The sequence below is a fragment of the Caretta caretta genome, chromosome 2, assembly GCF_965140235.1.
Source record: "Caretta caretta isolate rCarCar2 chromosome 2, rCarCar1.hap1, whole genome shotgun sequence".
Taxonomy (NCBI): Eukaryota; Metazoa; Chordata; order Testudines; family Cheloniidae; genus Caretta; species Caretta caretta.
The window spans coordinates 155378092-155394603 of record NC_134207.1 but is presented as its reverse complement, the minus strand read 5'-3'; the positions used below and the strand labels follow the sequence as shown (position 1 = coordinate 155394603).

Below are 16512 nucleotides of genomic sequence, written 5' to 3'. Positions count from 1 at the left end.
ATAACTGTTCCCTTCTAGGGAAAGCAATTCTTGTCCATTTCAGAACGATGAAGTTCTGACTCTGTAAGCTTGCTCCTACATTCAGTGATACATATTGGAGTATTGTCATTGACTTGAATGGCTGCAGGACTGTGCCTTAACTAACTATCAGTGCCAGCAGCAACTCTGAGAATTTCTTAAAAGCTAAAGTACGTGAAGTGAAATTTAGGTACTGTATTAGGAAATTCATTACATATCTGTTGTGCCTTCTTCAGTTATATCAGTTTGTTTCCTATTTATTAAGGCTATCGATTAATTGCAGTTAACTCATGCAATTAACTAAAAAAAAATCGTTATTAAAAAAATTAATTGTGATTAATCGCACTTTTCATCACACTTTTAAACAATAGAATACCAATTGAAATTTATTAAATATTTTTGGATGTTTTTCTACATTTCAAATATATTGATTTCAATTACAATACAAAATACAAAGTGTACAATGCTCACTTTGTATTATTTTATTACAAATATTTGCACTGTAAAAATAAAGAAATAGTATTTTTCAGTTCCTCATACAAGTACTGAAGTGCAATCTATTGTGAAAGTGCAACTTACAAATATAGATTTTTTTTGTTACATAACTGTACTCAAAAAAACAAAACAATGTAAAACTTTCGAGCCTACAAGTCCACTCAGTCCTACTTCTTGTTCAGCCAATCGCTAAGACAAACAAGTTTTTTTACATTTATGGGAGATAGTGCTGCTCGCGTCTTATTTACAGTGTCATCTGAAAGTGAGAACAGGCATTTGCATAGCACTTTTGTAGGTGGCATTGCAAGGTATTTATGTGCCAGATAAGCTAAACATTCATTTGCCCCTTCATGCTTCGACCACCATTCCAGAGGATTTGTAGGCTCTAAAGTTTTACATTGTTTTATTTTTGAGTGCAGTTATATTTTTGTACATAATTCTACATTTGTAAGTTCATCTTTCAAGATAAAGAGATTGCACTACATTATTTGTATTAGTTGAATTGAAAAATATTATTTTGTTTTTTACTGTGCAAATATTTATAATCAAAAATAATATTATAAAGTGAGCACTGTACACTTTGTATTCTGGCTTGTCATTAAAATCCATATATTTGAAAATGTAGAAAACATCCAAAAATATTTAAATAAATGGCATTCTATTATTCTTTAACAGTGCGATTAATCACGATTATTTTTTTTAATCGCTTGACAGCCCTGCTATTTATGTATGATATATCCATCACAGGTGGCAACAATAAATATAATTTAGTCATGAGGGGAACAATATGTATGAAGAGTATTTAGGATTGGGAGGAGTATCCAAAGTAATGGGTAACCAAGCAGGTGGGTGAGATCAGCTGGTGAGACAGCGCTTAGGTAGCAAGGGCTTCGGCAACAACTAGGCTTGGAGAGGAATTGTAGGTTGTTCTACAGGGAAGTGACTGCATGGCAAAGGGTATGAAGAGGCATAGCTGGTGGAGCGGAGCTACAGAGCCAGTCAGGAAAGGACAGCGCTGTTTTAAAGGAGTTGCAGTGAGGACAGATCATGGCAATTGTATATTGAAATTAATGATTTTTTTTTTCTTTTAATTTTTTAATTCATAGTTATGGTTGAGGATTTAATTGTTCAAAAGTTAAGGTCAGTTCAGCCATGTTCGCTCAGCTGTGTGTTAAACCATGTAATTTATACTACTTTGTTTTCACCTGTTCATAATTTTCCAAAATATTTAATTTTGTGTGTGAGTGTATGTATGTGTGTATATGTGTGTGTGTGTATACATATATGTATACACACACACATTTTTGTTTTAGACGGAGCTATAATGAAATGGGGTGAAGTTTGAACTGTGAAATATTTGATGGTCAGAATCCTTACTGAGGACTAGTGTCTGTGCTTGGTTTGAAAAGAGAAATGTTTTGATTTAACATTTATTCATGTGCAACTGGTTACGGCCATATTCCTGCTTCAGGATCTGCTAGAGCAGACCCCAGTACCCAGTCAGATGTCCATTGAAGTCAGTGGGTCTTTCAATGGACTTAGAGGTCCGTTAGTGGATCCCAAACAGCATTAGGAAATAATTGTTCATTTGCCAAGTCAAATTGCGTACAAGTTTCACTGGGAAATGCTAAAAACCAAGTAAACTGTGTAAGATGGTCTTCTGTAATTCTCTTTTATTTGTTTCCTTTAAAAGTAGTAAAAAGAAAAGGAGTACTTGTGGCACCTTAGAGACTAACCAATTTATTTGAGCATAAGCTTTTGTGAGCTACAGTCACTTTCCACAGTGTGCATCCGATGAAGTGAGCTGTAGCTCACGAAAGCTTATGCTCAAATAAATTGGTTAGTCTCTAAGGTGCCACAAATACTCCTTTTCTTTTTGCGAATACAGACTAACACGGCTGTTACTCTGAAACCTTTAAAAGTAGTGTTAATTGCACCCAAAAGTTCCTTCAGCTACACACAATATACAGTAAAAATTGTTGCTTGATAAATGTTGTCTGAAAGGTTACCCTTACGTGTCTAAATTCCTCAAGTGACCATATAAAGATATCCTGAAATATTTTACTATGTTGGATTACCTTTAGTAAGTGATCACCTCTCCAAGGTGACTAGAGTTCTACCCACAATTGGTTTTAGATATAGTACTACTCTTTTCTAGGAGTCTAGTTGACCCATTGCTCCCAAGGCATACATTCTGAAAACATACAGTTATGTATGAGAGACTCTGTTCTTTGCATAGATATATATATTGCTGTAAAATGTTACATTGAATCACCAGTGCAGTCCATTCTTTATTTTGTGTATGTAACTGGCAGACAAATGAATGTTTTAGCTACAAGCGAACTTTTCATACATTAAAAACTTAATTTTATTAAGTATTTCAGATCATTTATGTTTTAAGAATTTTATAAACAAGAACATTTTTCATTTCCATTGAGATTTAATCTTGTATAGAATTCTCTTTAGCTTCACACAAAGTTCTCAGCCACCTTTATTAAGACTACTTATTAGTTTCTTGAGTTGTTGTTTGTTACAAGTTTCATTATATAAGGTGAAGATTGCATATACGTAATATATTTTCCATTCCTCCTTCCTTTGTTGAATATAAACCTTAAACTGTTTCTCTGTCGCTCAGGCATATAACAAAATATGCAACATATGCAAAGTTAACATTCAGAGCAACTTTAGTTCCAGGAAGTTTTGACTCTTGATCTTGCACCTTTAATGTTGCATTACAACTAGATTTTTTTCTTTTTTTGCTTTAAATAGTAAATTCATTTAACAGCAAACTGTTATCCAACATACAACATATACGGCAGAGGTAACATACGTAAAGGGACCTTTCACTTCTGCTTTTCCTCAGTTTCACCCGTGAAGGCGGAAACCAAACTGGCCTTTTTGCCTCACTGCTCTTTCTTGCACATGCTTCCTTATTGGTATTTGAGCAGTTCACTCTAAATCTTAATGAAAATGAGGTCCTGTGCATGCTCAGTGTGGCATTTATAACTTTGTTCCAAAATAAAATCTTTCAAATTAACAGGACCTCATGTGCGATTTATTATTTTTGAACCCTAAGGGTTAAAAATAAATAAATAAAGCATGCCACACCTCAAAACTATTGAGATGGGCTTAAATCATGAGATTTTAAAAATATATTTTGGGTTCTTTGTATTTGTCTTCTGGCTTTTGAGCTTTTAGGGTTCATAGTTTCTAACCTTCATGTTTGAGCAAAAAAGCAAGAAAACTTTTTTCTCTCTCAAAACAAAAGGTGAGTTTCTCTCATAATCCTCTGACCAGAAGAGCTGGGGTTTTAAGAAAGTCACCAACAAATGTGAGATTCAAAATAAAATTGTGTGAATTAACAACATGCAAAGTAAGCTGTCATAGGATAAAAAGAAAGGTCCTCTCATGGATTGGTAACTGGTTAAAAGATAGGAAACAAAGGGTCAGTTTTCAGAATGGAGAGCAGTAAATAGTGGTGTCCCCTAAGGGTCTGTACTGGGACCAGTCCTGTTCAACATATTCAGAAATTATCTGGAAAAAGGGCTAAACAGTGAGGTGGCAAAATTTGCAGATGATACAAAGCTACCCAAGATAGTTAAGTCCCAAGCAGACTGTGAAGAGCTACAAAAGGATCTCACAAAATGGGGTGACTGGGCAACAAAATGGCAGATGAAATTCAATGTTGATAAATGCAAAGTAATGCACATTGGAAAACATAAATAATAATTTAGATGGCATCTAAATTAGTTGTTAACACTCAAGAAAGAGATCTTTGGGTCATCGTGGATAGCTCTCTGTAAACATCCACTCAATGTGCAGCAGCAGTCAAAAAAGTGAACAGAATGTTGGGAATCATTAAGAAAGGGAGAGATAATAACGTAGAAAATATCATATTGCCGCTGTATAAATCCATGACCACATGTATGACCACATCTTAAATACTGCATGCAGATGTGGTCGCCCCATCTCAAAAAAGATATATTGGACTTGGAAAAGGTTCAGAAAAGGGCAAAAAAAATTATTGGGATATGGAGTGGCTTCATTTGAGGAGAGATTAACAAGCCTGGGACTTTTCAGCTTGGAAAAGAGAGAACTAAGGGCGGGGAGATACGATAGAGGTCTATAAAATCATGACTGGTGTGGAGAAAGTAAATAAGGAACTTTCTAGTTGGTGTTGGTCCTGCTTTGAGCAGGGGATTGGACTAGATGACCTCCTGAGGTGTCTTCCAACCCTAATATTCTATGATTCTAAGTGTTATTTACTCCTTCTCATAACACCAGAACTAGGGGTCCCCAAATCAAATTAATAGGCAGCAGGTTTAAAACACACAAAAGGAAGTATTTTGTCACACAATGCACACAGTCTGTGGAACTCTTTGCCAGAGTATGTTGTGAATGCTAAGACTATAACGGTTCAAAAAAGAACTAGATAAGTTTGTGGAGGATAGGCTCATCAGTGGCTCTTAGGATGGGCAGGGATGGTGTGTTTAGCCTCTGTTCGCCAGAAGCTGGGAATGGGCGATAGGGGATGGATCACTTGATGATTACTTGTTCTGTTCATTCCCTCTGGGGCATCTGGCATTGGCCACTGTCAGAAGACAGGACACTGGGCTAGATGGACCTTTGGTCTGACCCAGTATGGCCATTCTTAACATGAAATTAGGAAAGCACCCTCTTAATTCATTAAGGACTCTGTATCACTTTTTATTTTCTGAGTTCTTGTGAGCATGTAGTAAGACCTGTCAAGAACTTTTTGAGAAATCAAATGGCACCAACCAGTCCTAGGTATCGAATGACCTTTCACAATTAGACGCACAAAAATAGTTAAGACATGGACAGCTCCTTTTGTTCTCAACAGAAAAAAATAAACCAAATGGTACCCAATTCCTCATGGTGGAAAGTTAGAGTTCACTAGTTTTAGTGTGGAAATAAACAATGGCTCTTTTTGGCAGGGTGTAAAATCATAGAAGATTAGGGTTGGAAGAGACCTCAGGTGGTCATCTAGTCCAAGCCCCTGCTCAAAGCAGGACCAACACCAACTAAATCATCCCAGCCAGGGCTTTGTCAAGCTAGGCCTTAAAAGCCTCTAAGGATGGAGATTCCACTACCTCCCTAGGTAACCCATTCCAGTGCTTCACTACCCTCCTAGTGAAATAGTTTTTCCTAATATCTAACCTAGACCTTCCCCACAGCAACTTGAGATCATTGCTCCTTGTTCTGTCATCTGCCACCACTGAGAACAGCCGAGCTCCATCTTCTTTAGAACCTCCCCTTCAGGTAGTTGAAGGTTGCTATCAAATCCCCCCTCACTTTTCTCTTCTGCAGACTAAATAAGCCCAGTTCCCTCAGCCTTTCCTCATAAGTCATGTGTCCCAGTCCCCTAATCATTTTCATTGCCCTCCACTGGACTCTCTCCAATTTGTCCACATCCTTTCGTGGTGGGGGCCCCAAAACTGGACTCAATACTCCAGATGTGGCCTCACCAGTGCCAAATAGAGAGGAATAATCACTTCCCTCAGTCTGCTGGCAATGCACCTACTAGTGCAGCCCAATATGCCGTTAGCCTTCTTCACTGATATCTAGCTTCTCATCCATTGTAATCCCCAGGTCCTTTTCTGCAGAACTGCTGCTTAGCCAGTTGATCCCCAGCCTGTAGCAGTGTATGGGATTGTTCCATCCTAAGTGCAGGACTCTGCATTTGTCCTTGTTGAACCTCATCAGATTTCTTTTGGGCCCAGTCCTCCAATTTGTCTAGGTCACTGTGGACCCTATCCCTACCCTCCAGCATATCTACCTTTCCTCCCTACCCCCAGCTTAGTGTCATCCGCAGACTTGCTGAGGGTGCAATCTATCCCATCATCCTGATTATTAATAAAGACGTTGAACAAAACCAACCCCAGGCCCGACCCCTGGGGCACTCCGCTTGATACCAGCTGCCAACTAGACATCAAGCAGTTGATCACTACCTGTTGAGCCTGACGATCTAACCAGCTTTCTTTCCACCTTATAGTCCATTCATCCAATCCACACTACTTTAACTTGCTGGCAAGAATACTGTGGGAGACCGTAAAAGCTTTGCTAAACTCAAGGTATATATCGTCCACCACTTTCCCCATATCCACAGAGCCAGTTATCTCATCATAGAAGGCAATCAGGTTGGTCAGGCATGACTTTCCTTTGGTGAATCCACGTTGACTGTTCTTGATCACCTTCCTCTCCTTGAAGTGCTTCAAAATGGAGCAGGTCCTCAAGGAATCCATGATTTTTCCAGGGACTGAGGTGAGGCTGACCCTCTGCAGTTCCCCGGATTCTCCTTCTTCCCTTTTTTAAAGATGGGCACTATATTTGCCTTTTTCCAGTCGTCCGGGACCTCCGCTGATCACCACGAATTTTCAAAGATAATGTCCAATGGCTCTGCAATCACATCAGCCAATTCCCTCAGCACCCTTGGATGCATTAGATCTGGACCTATGGACTTGTGCATGTCCAGCTTTCCTAAACAGTCCTTAACTAGTTCTTTCACCACTGAGGGCTGCTCATCTCCTCCCCATACTGTGCTGCCCAGTGCAGCAGTCTGGGAGCTGACCTTGTCTGTGAAGACCGAGGGGAAAAAAAGCATTGAGTACTTCAGCTTTTTCCACATCATCTGTCAGTAGGTTGCCTCCCCCATTCAGTAAGGGACCCACACTTTCCCTGACCTTCCTCTTGTTGCTAACATACCTGTAGAAACCCTTCTTGTTACCCTTCACATCCCTTTCTAGCTGCAACTCCAGTTGTGCTTTGGCCTTCCTGATTACACCCCTGCCTCTTCAAGCAATATTTTTATACACCTCCCTAGTCATCTGTCCAAGTTTCCACTTGTAAGTTTCCTTTTTGTGTTTAAGATCACACAAGATTTCTCTGTTAAGCCAAGCTGGTTGCCTGCCATATTTGCTATTTCTGCACATCAGGATGCTATGTTCCTGCGTCCTCAGTAAAGCTTCTTTAAAATACAGCCAGCTCTCCTGGACTCCTTTTCCCCCTCATATTAACCTCCCAGAGGATCGTGCCCATTAGTTCCCTGAGGGAGTCAAAGTCTGCTTTTCGGAAGTTCAGGGTCCATATTCTGCTGCTCTCCTTTCTTGCTTTTGTCAGGATCCTGAACTCGAGCATCTCATGGTCACTGCTGCCCAGGTTGCCACCCAGTTCTACTTCTCCTACCAATTCTTCCCTGTTTGTGAGCAGTAGGTCAAGAGGAGCATGGCCCCTAGTTGGTTCCTCCAGCACTTGCACCAGGAAGTTGTCCCCAACACTCTCCAAAAACTTCCTGGATTGTCTGTGCACTGCTGTATTGCTCTCCCAGCAGATTTCAGGGTGATTGAAGTCCCCCATGAGAACCAGGGCCTGTGATATGGAAATTTCTGTTAGTTGTCCAAAGAAAGCCTTGTCTACCTCATCCTTCTGGTCTGGTGGTCTACAGCAGATGCCCACCATGACATCACCCTTGTTGCTCTTGCCTCTAAACTTAACCCAAAGACACCCAAAAGGCTTTTCTCCAGTTTCATACTGGAGCTCTGAGCAATCATACTGCTGTCTGACATACAGTGCAACTCCCCCACCTTTTTCTTCCGCCTGCCCTTCCTCAACAGTTTATACGCATCCATGACAGTGCTCCAGTCATGTGAGTTACCCCACCAAGTCTCTGTTATTCCAATCACATCATAGTTCCTTGACTGTGCCAGGACTTCCAATTCTTCCTGCTTGTTTCCTAGGCTTCTTGTGTTCATGTACAGGCACCTAAGATAACTAGCCGATTGCCCTACTTTCTGAGTATTAATCAGGAGGCCTCCCCTGTTGCACCCTCTTCCTTGTGTTTCCTCCTGGTATCCCACTTCCCCATTTACCTGCAGGCTTAGGTCTCCATCCCCATGCAAAGCTAATTTAAAGCCCTTCTCACTAGGTTAGCAAGCCTGCCTGCGAAGATGCTCTTCCCTCTCTTCGTTAGGTGGATCCCATCTCTTCCTAGCAATCCTTCTTCCTGGAACAGCATCGCATGGTTGAAGAATCCAAAGCCCTTTCTCCAACACCACCTACGCAACCACACATTTACCTCCACAATTCGATGGTCCCTACCTGGGCATTTTCCTTCAACAGGGAGGATGGATGAGAACATGACTTGCGCCTCAAACTCCTTTATCCTTCTTCCCAGAGCCACATAGTCTGTAATGACCTGCTCAAGATCATTCTTGGCAGTATCATTGGTGCCCCCATGGAGAAGAAAGAAGGGGTAGTGGTCCAAGGGCTTGATCAGTCTCAGCAGACACTCCATTACATCCTGAATTTTAGCTCCAGGCAAGCAGCACACTTCTTGAGTTTCCTGGCCTGGACGGCAGATGGATTACTCTGTCCCCCTTAGGAGGGAGTCCCTGACCACCACCACCCGTCTCCTCCTTTTGGGAGTGGTGGTCATGGAACCCCCATCCCTAGGACAATGCATCCCTTGCCTTCCGGTCGATGGGGTCTCCTTCCCTCGGATGACTCTTCCAAACCATTCTCCACCGTAGTAGCTATACAGAGAGCCTGAAAATGGTTTCTTACCTCTGTCTGCATTGGGGGTACATGGGTTCTCCTCTTTCTTCTTCTGGAAGTCACATGCTGCCAATTTTCTTCCCCATTCTCCGCTGTCCTCTCTGATTCTTCAGCATGCTGTGCCTGCAGTACCAAACACTGACTTCTATCCAGAAAGTCTTCATTTTCTCTGATGCAGCGCAGGGTTGATACGTCCTTTAACCTTCTCTTCCAGTATGGAGACCAGCTTGCACTTTGTAAAGACGAAGTTGCTTCTATCCTCTGGGAGAAAGACAAACATGGCACATCCTGTGCAGGTCACAACAGCTGATCGCTCACTATCTATATTGGCTTCTTTCTAGGAGCCTCTTCAGATGTTGTATTTACTGCTCACAGAAGCCTGAAAGGCAAAAAACTCTGTGGGAACTCCCCCAGGGCGAACTCCCAGGCAAACTCCCTCTGTTTGCTGCTCACTCAATTTGCAACTGTTTGCTTTTTTATAAGGCTGCTGGCTTGAAGCAGTTGCCCAGGCTCAAAGCCTTCCCTCTAAACAACCATTCTTCTTTGAGTGCTTGTTTATATCCATTCCACATTAGGTGTGTGTGCTGCGTGCACGAGCATCAGAAACATTTTCCCTTAGCGGCCCCCCCGAGTGGCGCCACTGCGCCGTGCATATATACCCCTGCCGGCCCAACCCCCTCCAGTTCCTTCTTACCGTCCATGGTGGCGTTGGAACAACCCCTCTCTCTCTCTCTCTCTCGTAGAAGAGCAGTCCCTTAGCCTTTTCAGAGTAGCTTTATCAGTTAGTTAACATACCTTTATTGTGGACACTTAAGTGATTAGGTGCTTAGAGGCTTCCAGCACCCGCCCCGGGCTGCAGGGCATGCCGCAGGCCCACAGCTTCAAGGCTTGCGCCACGTGCCACAAACCTATACCAGTTAGTGACCCCCCACGATTCGTGTCTACGTTGCCTGGGGGACAGACATCAAACTGAGCGGTGTAGGATTTGCAAGGTGTTTAAGCCAAGGACAAGGATAGAAAGAGACTTTCGTTTAAAGCAGCTGTTGATGGAGGCTGCATTGCAGCCACTGGGCCCGAAGTGCCTGACACCTGCTCAGGCTTCCTCGGTGCATAGTGCTCCAGAGCCGTCAAGAGACCCGGCACCGGCTAAGCACTGTAACTGTTGGCCCCAGAGCGCCAGACTAGGGCCCGGCACTGCTCGTCCTCCCCGGTGCAGCCCCCGGCGCAGCCGAAAGGAAGGCGCAGTCATTCCCCGCACAGGAGGCCGGCGCCTCCCAAGGCCCCTAGCGTCGATAAGAGCGGGAAGGCTGCGGTACCGGCGCCGACACTGGTGGTCCCGGCAGCACAAGCCCCACCGAGCCCAGACCTAAGTGAGCTCAGTGCGGACAATGGGCTTGAGGGCATAACGGATCAGCACTCCATGCCTGGCACCTTTGAGGCTGCAAAGGACCTCATCAAGCTGTTGGCGGCGAGCCCCCACCTGCATAGGGAGAACCCTCCGGCACCCATGCCACGGGTGCCGTCGAGGGGTAAGCCAGCACTGGTGTGCCGCCCTAGGACACCGTCCTGGCACCGCTCCTGGAGTTGGTCCTGGTCGAGCTCTGACTCCGCAGACTCAGTTACCAGCGGCCTGGAAGGAGGTTGTGGCACCAGGAGTGGGTCGGCACGAGGAAGCACCAGAAGGGGCACACCGCTCTCCGGCACCACCCAGAGACTGGCACCGGGAGGAGTTGAGACGGCCCTCGTCAGAGGACTCCCGCAGACAGTCCTGGTCCAGGGAACGCCGGTGCCGGTCCCGGTCCAGATCCTGGTCCCGACGATACCGGTACCGCTCCCGCTCAGCCAGGAGCTGCTCGTTCTCCTGCCGGCGAACATAGTTGGCACTTCCATAGCCTTCGCGATTGGCGTCGCCGCAGTCCGGCGCAGACTCCAGCCGCTATAGCTACCCGCACCGGGCCCTGGACAGCAGGGATCCTCAGGTGGGCTGGCAACCCCAATGGGGGCCACCAGGCCATTAGGCCCAGGGGGTCCGGAAGGGCCATCAGGAGCATCAAGGGGCCCAATTCAGGGCATGTTACTCGGTGCAGCGGTCCTGGTCCCCGCACCAACGCCAGATGGTGCCGGAGGCTACAGTATCCAGGCCTCCAGCATCCCCTCAGGATAAACCAGAGAGACTGGCACCGAGTCTGGTACCGTCCCTTGGACTCCCGGCCCGAGCCGGAGGCCCCTCCCATGGGAGAAGGGGAGCAGGAGGACCAGCCAGAGGGGGTTGAGCACCAGCTAACCTCCTCGTCATCCCCGGATGAGGCAGTGGCGGGTACAGCAGTGTCTGGCCCTCCACCGATAGACCATAGAGTCCACCAGGAGTTGCTGTGCAGGGTCGCCCAGAACTTGGGGTTGCAGGCCAAGAAGACGGTTGAGCAGGAGGACCCCATGGTGGACATTTTGAGCCCCGAAGTTCCATCCAGAATAGCGCTCCCGCTCATTAAGACCATTCAATCTAACTATAACACCACATGGCAGATCCCGGCCTCCAGCGCTCCAACAGCAAAAGGAGAGGAGCGTAAATACTTTGCCCCACCTAAGCGCTGTGAGTTCCTGTTCTGCCACCCGAGTCCATGCTCCCTCATGGTCTCAGCGGTAAACAAAAAGGAGCGCCATGGACAGCAGGCCCCAGCCCCTAAGGCCAAGGAGGCGAAATGCCTGGACCTTTTTGGCAGAAAGGTGTATTCATCTGGGGGCCTTCAGTTGAGGATTGTGAACCAGCAGGCCATCCTCAACAGGCATAATTTCAACTCCTGGGTGGCAGTGGGGAAGCTTAAGGACAACCTCCTGCAAGGTTCCCAACAAGAGTTCATGGCCCTGGTGGACGAGGGCAAGTCAGTAGCCAAGACCTCTCTCCAGGCCTCCCTGGATTCGGCAGACACGGCAGCTAGAACAATCGCTTCAAGGGTGGTCATGAGTGCTTGGCGTGGCTCCTGGAATCAGGCCTGCCGCCCAAGGTCCAGAATACACTCCAGGATCTCCCCTTCGAAAGGTCCGTCTCTTCTCGGACCAGACAGACATGAGGCTGCACAGCCTTAAGGACTTGCAGGCTATGCTTAAGTCGCTGGGTATGCACACCCCGGCGACCCAGAGGAAGCCTTTTAAGCCACAGCCTCCCCCTCAACGACAGAACCAGCCTTGCCATAGGCATGAGCCTTACCATAGGCAAGGCAGGGATAACAGGCGACGGCGCAACAGCAGTAACAATAATGCGCCGGGCCAGAACCAAGGCCAGCACAAACCCCAGCCGGGCACTAAGCCAGGCTTTTGAAGGTGTGCTCGAGGACAGCGTACCAGACCACTCACCGGATCCGTCCCTTTGTTTCCTGAACCTGCTGTCCCGTTTCTCCTGTGCGTGGTCCAACATCAGACCGTTGGGTTTTATGCATGGTGCGGAATGGGTACTCACTGCAGTTCTCCCTCCCTCCCTCCCCCCTCCCTGTCCCTCTTCAGGGACCCCTCTCACGAGCACCTCCTAGAGAAGGAAGTCCGCTCGCTGCTAGAGGTGGGGACGGTAGAGTCGGTGCTGCACAGCCTAAGGAGGGAGGAGTTCTACTCCCGGTACTTCCTCATCCCCAAGGCCAAAGGGGGCCTTCGCCCCATCCTAGACCTGTGCGGGCTCAACAAGTTCCTGGTCAAGGCCCGGTTCCACATGGTCTCTCTGGGCACCATCATCCCTTCCCTGGATCCGAGCGACTGGTACGCTGCCCTCGACATGAAGGACGTGTACTTTCATATCACCATCCACCAAGCACATCGGCGGTTCCTACACTTCACTGTGGGCCAAGAACATAACCAGTTTGCAGTTCTCCCGTTCGGTCTAGCCGCGTCCCCACAGGTGTTCACCAAGTGCATGGCAGTGGTGGTGGCCTTCTTACGGAGGCAGAGAATCCGGGTGTACCCACACCTCGACGACTGGCTCCTGGCGGGCCAATATGAGGCGGAAGTGCGGGGCCGTGTGGAGGTGGCCCTGAGATTGTTCCGCGAGCTGGGGCTCTTGGTCAACGTCCCCAAATCCACGCTCGTACCCACGCAGAGAGTGGAATTCATAGGGGCGGTTCTGGACGCGGTGCAGGCCAGAGCAAGCCTTCCAGTATCCTGATTCCAGGCTATCCAGCAAGTGGTCACCTCCCTTCGCCAGTCTCCAACAACAATGGCCATGTGCTGCCTGTGGCTGCTCGGTCACATGGTGGCATGCATGCACGTGGTTAGGCATGCCAGACTGAGACTCCGGACTCTGCAGGCGTGGCTCACTTGGGTGTACCACCCAGGCAGGGACCCCCTGGACTTGATAGTGACAGCCCCAAGGGATATGCTGGACTCCCAGCGGTGGTGGCAGTCCCAGCCCGTGGTTTGCGAAGACATCCCCTTCGCCGCCCCACATCCGGACCTCATGCTGGTGACAGACGCATCAGACCACGGATGGGGAGCTCACCTGGGGGACCTCATGATGCAGGGGTTGTGGTCCGGAGCAGAACGGTCACTCCATATCAGTGTGAAGGAGCTCAGGTCGGTTCATCTCGCCTGCCAGATCTTTCATGCCACTCTGAGTGGTCACAGCATGACAGTTCTGACAGACAACACTACTGCCATGTTTTATATAAACAAACAGGGCGGGGCCCGTTCCTCGCCACTCTGTCACGAGGCTCTCCTCCTCTGGGACTTTTGCATAGCCCACGCAATTCACCTTGAGGCGTCCTATCTCCTGGGGTACGAAACGAGCTGGCGGACTCCCTCAGCAGGTCATACCGCATGCATGAGTGGACGCTCAGGGCGGACATCATGCTTTCACTCTTCCGCAGGTGGGGGTTTCCCCGGGTAGACCTGTTTGCCACCAGGGCCAATGCCCAGTGCCCACGGTTCTGCTCGTTCCAGGGCCGCAGCCTGGGCTCGCTTGCGGACAGGTTTGCGATCCCGTGGAGAGGGGGCTTGATGTATGCCTTCCGCCTGCTCCCCTTGGTACACAAGGTCCTACTTAAGGTGCGCAGGGACAGGGCAGCAGTGATCCTCATCACCCCAGCCTGGACCCGCCAGCACTGGTACACATCGCTCCTAGAGCAGTCGGTGGAGGCCCCAGTAGTCCTGCCCCTACACTGGGACCTCATTACGCAGGACAGTGGGTGGCTTCTCCACCCCAACCTGCAGTCACTGCACCTAACGGCGTGGAGGCTCTGTGGCTAAACGCCTTGGAGAGCCAGTGCTCCCTTTCTGTGCAGCAGATTCTGCTTGGCAGTAGAAAGCCCTCTACCAGGGCGACCTATATGGCCAAGTGGAAAAGGTTCTCATGTTGGTGTGAACCCCGACAGGTGCGGCCGAGCCAGGCCCTGGTGCAGGCCATCCTGGAGTACCTTCTGCACCTCAAGCAGCAAGGGCTAGCCCCGTCCTCACTCAGAGTACACCTGGCGGCCATCTCCGCCTTCCATCCGGGGTTCTCGGGGGGCTTGGTGTTTTCCCACCCAATGGTGGGACAGTGCCTTAAAGGGTTGGAGAGGGTGTTTCCATACTCACACCCCCTAGTCCCTCCATGGAACCTTAACCTGATCCTCTCTAAACTCATGGGACCCCCTTTCGAGCCCCTCACTTCCTGTTCTCTCCTCCACCTTTCCTGGAAGGTGGCATTTCTGGTTGCCATTACCTCGGCCAGAAGGGTGTCTGAACTGAGGGCCCTCACCCCTGTGCCACCGTATACAGTATTTCACAAGGACACGGTGCAGCTCTGACCGCACCCCAAGTTCCTCCCTAAGGTGGTCTCCCAATTCCATTTGGGCCAGGACATTTGTCTGTTCGTGTTCTTCCCGAAACCCCATACGGACCAGAGTCACCGCAGCTTGCACACCCTGGATGTGCGTCGAGAACTGGCATTCTATTTGGAGCGCACCAAGCCCTTTCGCAAATCCACGCAGCTGTTTGTGGCTGTAGCCGAGAGGATAAAAGGCCTCCCAGTGTCGGCACAGCGGATTTCATCTTGGATTACAAGCTGCATCTGGGTGTGCTATGAGCTCGCAGGTGTTCAGGCCCCGGCGGTCACGGCCCACTCGACCAGGGCACAAACGACTTCCATGGAGTTCCTGGCACAGGTCCCGATCCAGGAGATCTGCAAAGCAGCCACCTGGTCCTCGGTCCACACATTCATGACCCACTACGTGGTCAACCAGCAGGCCAGAGAGGACGCGGCAGTTGGCAGAGCGGTCCTATGAGCAGTTGTTCCGTGACTCCTACCCTCCTCCAGAGGTAAGCTTGTGATTCACCTAATGTGGAATGGACGTGAACAAGCACTCGAAGAAGAAAAAACAGTTACTTACTTTCTCGTAACTGTTGTTCTTCGAGATGTGTTGTTCACGTCCATCCACCACCCACCCTCCTACCCTTCTGTCGGAGTCGCCGGCAAGAAGGAACTGGAGGGGGTCGGGCAGCAGGGGTATATATGCACGGCGCAGTGGCGCCACTCAGGGGGGCCCCGCCAGCCTGACGGGAGCCTCTATGGGAAAAAGTTTCCGACACTCACGCATGCAGTGCACGCACACCTTATGTGGAATGGACGTGAACAACACATCTCGAAGAACAACAGTTACAAGAAGGTAAGTAACTGTTTTTTTCAAGGCCCTCCTGGAACAAAGCATTCCCAATTCACACTTTTCAAGCAAACAGACAGTCAAATAGTCCCTGCAACTAGCTCCAGTCAAACAAATGGTCACAGCAGACAGACATTCGGATATTCACCCCACCAGTTCACAGTCCCAATCCTGAGCTTCTTCACCTACCAACCTGAACATTTTTCAATTAGTGTGGGAAAAGCTCAGTTTTCCCCCCTAGAAGAACAACAATAACTCCTCTCTATAAACACTCAGGCCCTCCTGTCAGCCAAGGAACTCTCTGCAAAGAAGGGCAACTCTTCTTCCTTGATGCAGTGAAAGCATTTAACTTTTCAATCCCCATCTGACTGTGGGGTACATACATCAGAGCATGCGAAAAGGGTTGCAAGATTTTCTTACAGACGGGAAAATATGATGTTTTTTCTCCCAATATATGATTCAAAAATGAACCTGCCCAAACTTAAAAACATTTTAAACCATCTGTGGACTGAGATTAAGCATGTGAAATTACAGCATGTAAGGAAAATGCTGAGAGAGAGTTACGAGCAACTGAAGTTGTAGGTTACAATCACATGCCCTTATCAAACTTAGCTGCAGTACCTCTGCATTAAGGGTCCAGTTCTGATATCCTTGCTGACTTTAAGTGTAGTATCTTTCTCCACAAGTAGTTCTGTTAATGTCAGTGGAGTAAGATGCTATTTAGTGTGAAGAAGGATGACTGAACTGGTCCTAAATTTGTAGGTCCATCTGGACTCACACCTTAATTATTATCAACTGTGAGGTCAAAACT

The 16512-nt window shown here is 47.7% G+C and overlaps 1 protein-coding gene across 3 annotated transcripts in view; it reads left to right on the top strand.

The window, feature by feature from the left end:
* INVS (inversin) overlaps positions 1 to 16512 on the top strand; it is a 221014-nt gene that overhangs the window by 27892 nt on the left and 176610 nt on the right. The gene's annotated exons all lie outside the window — the stretch shown is intronic.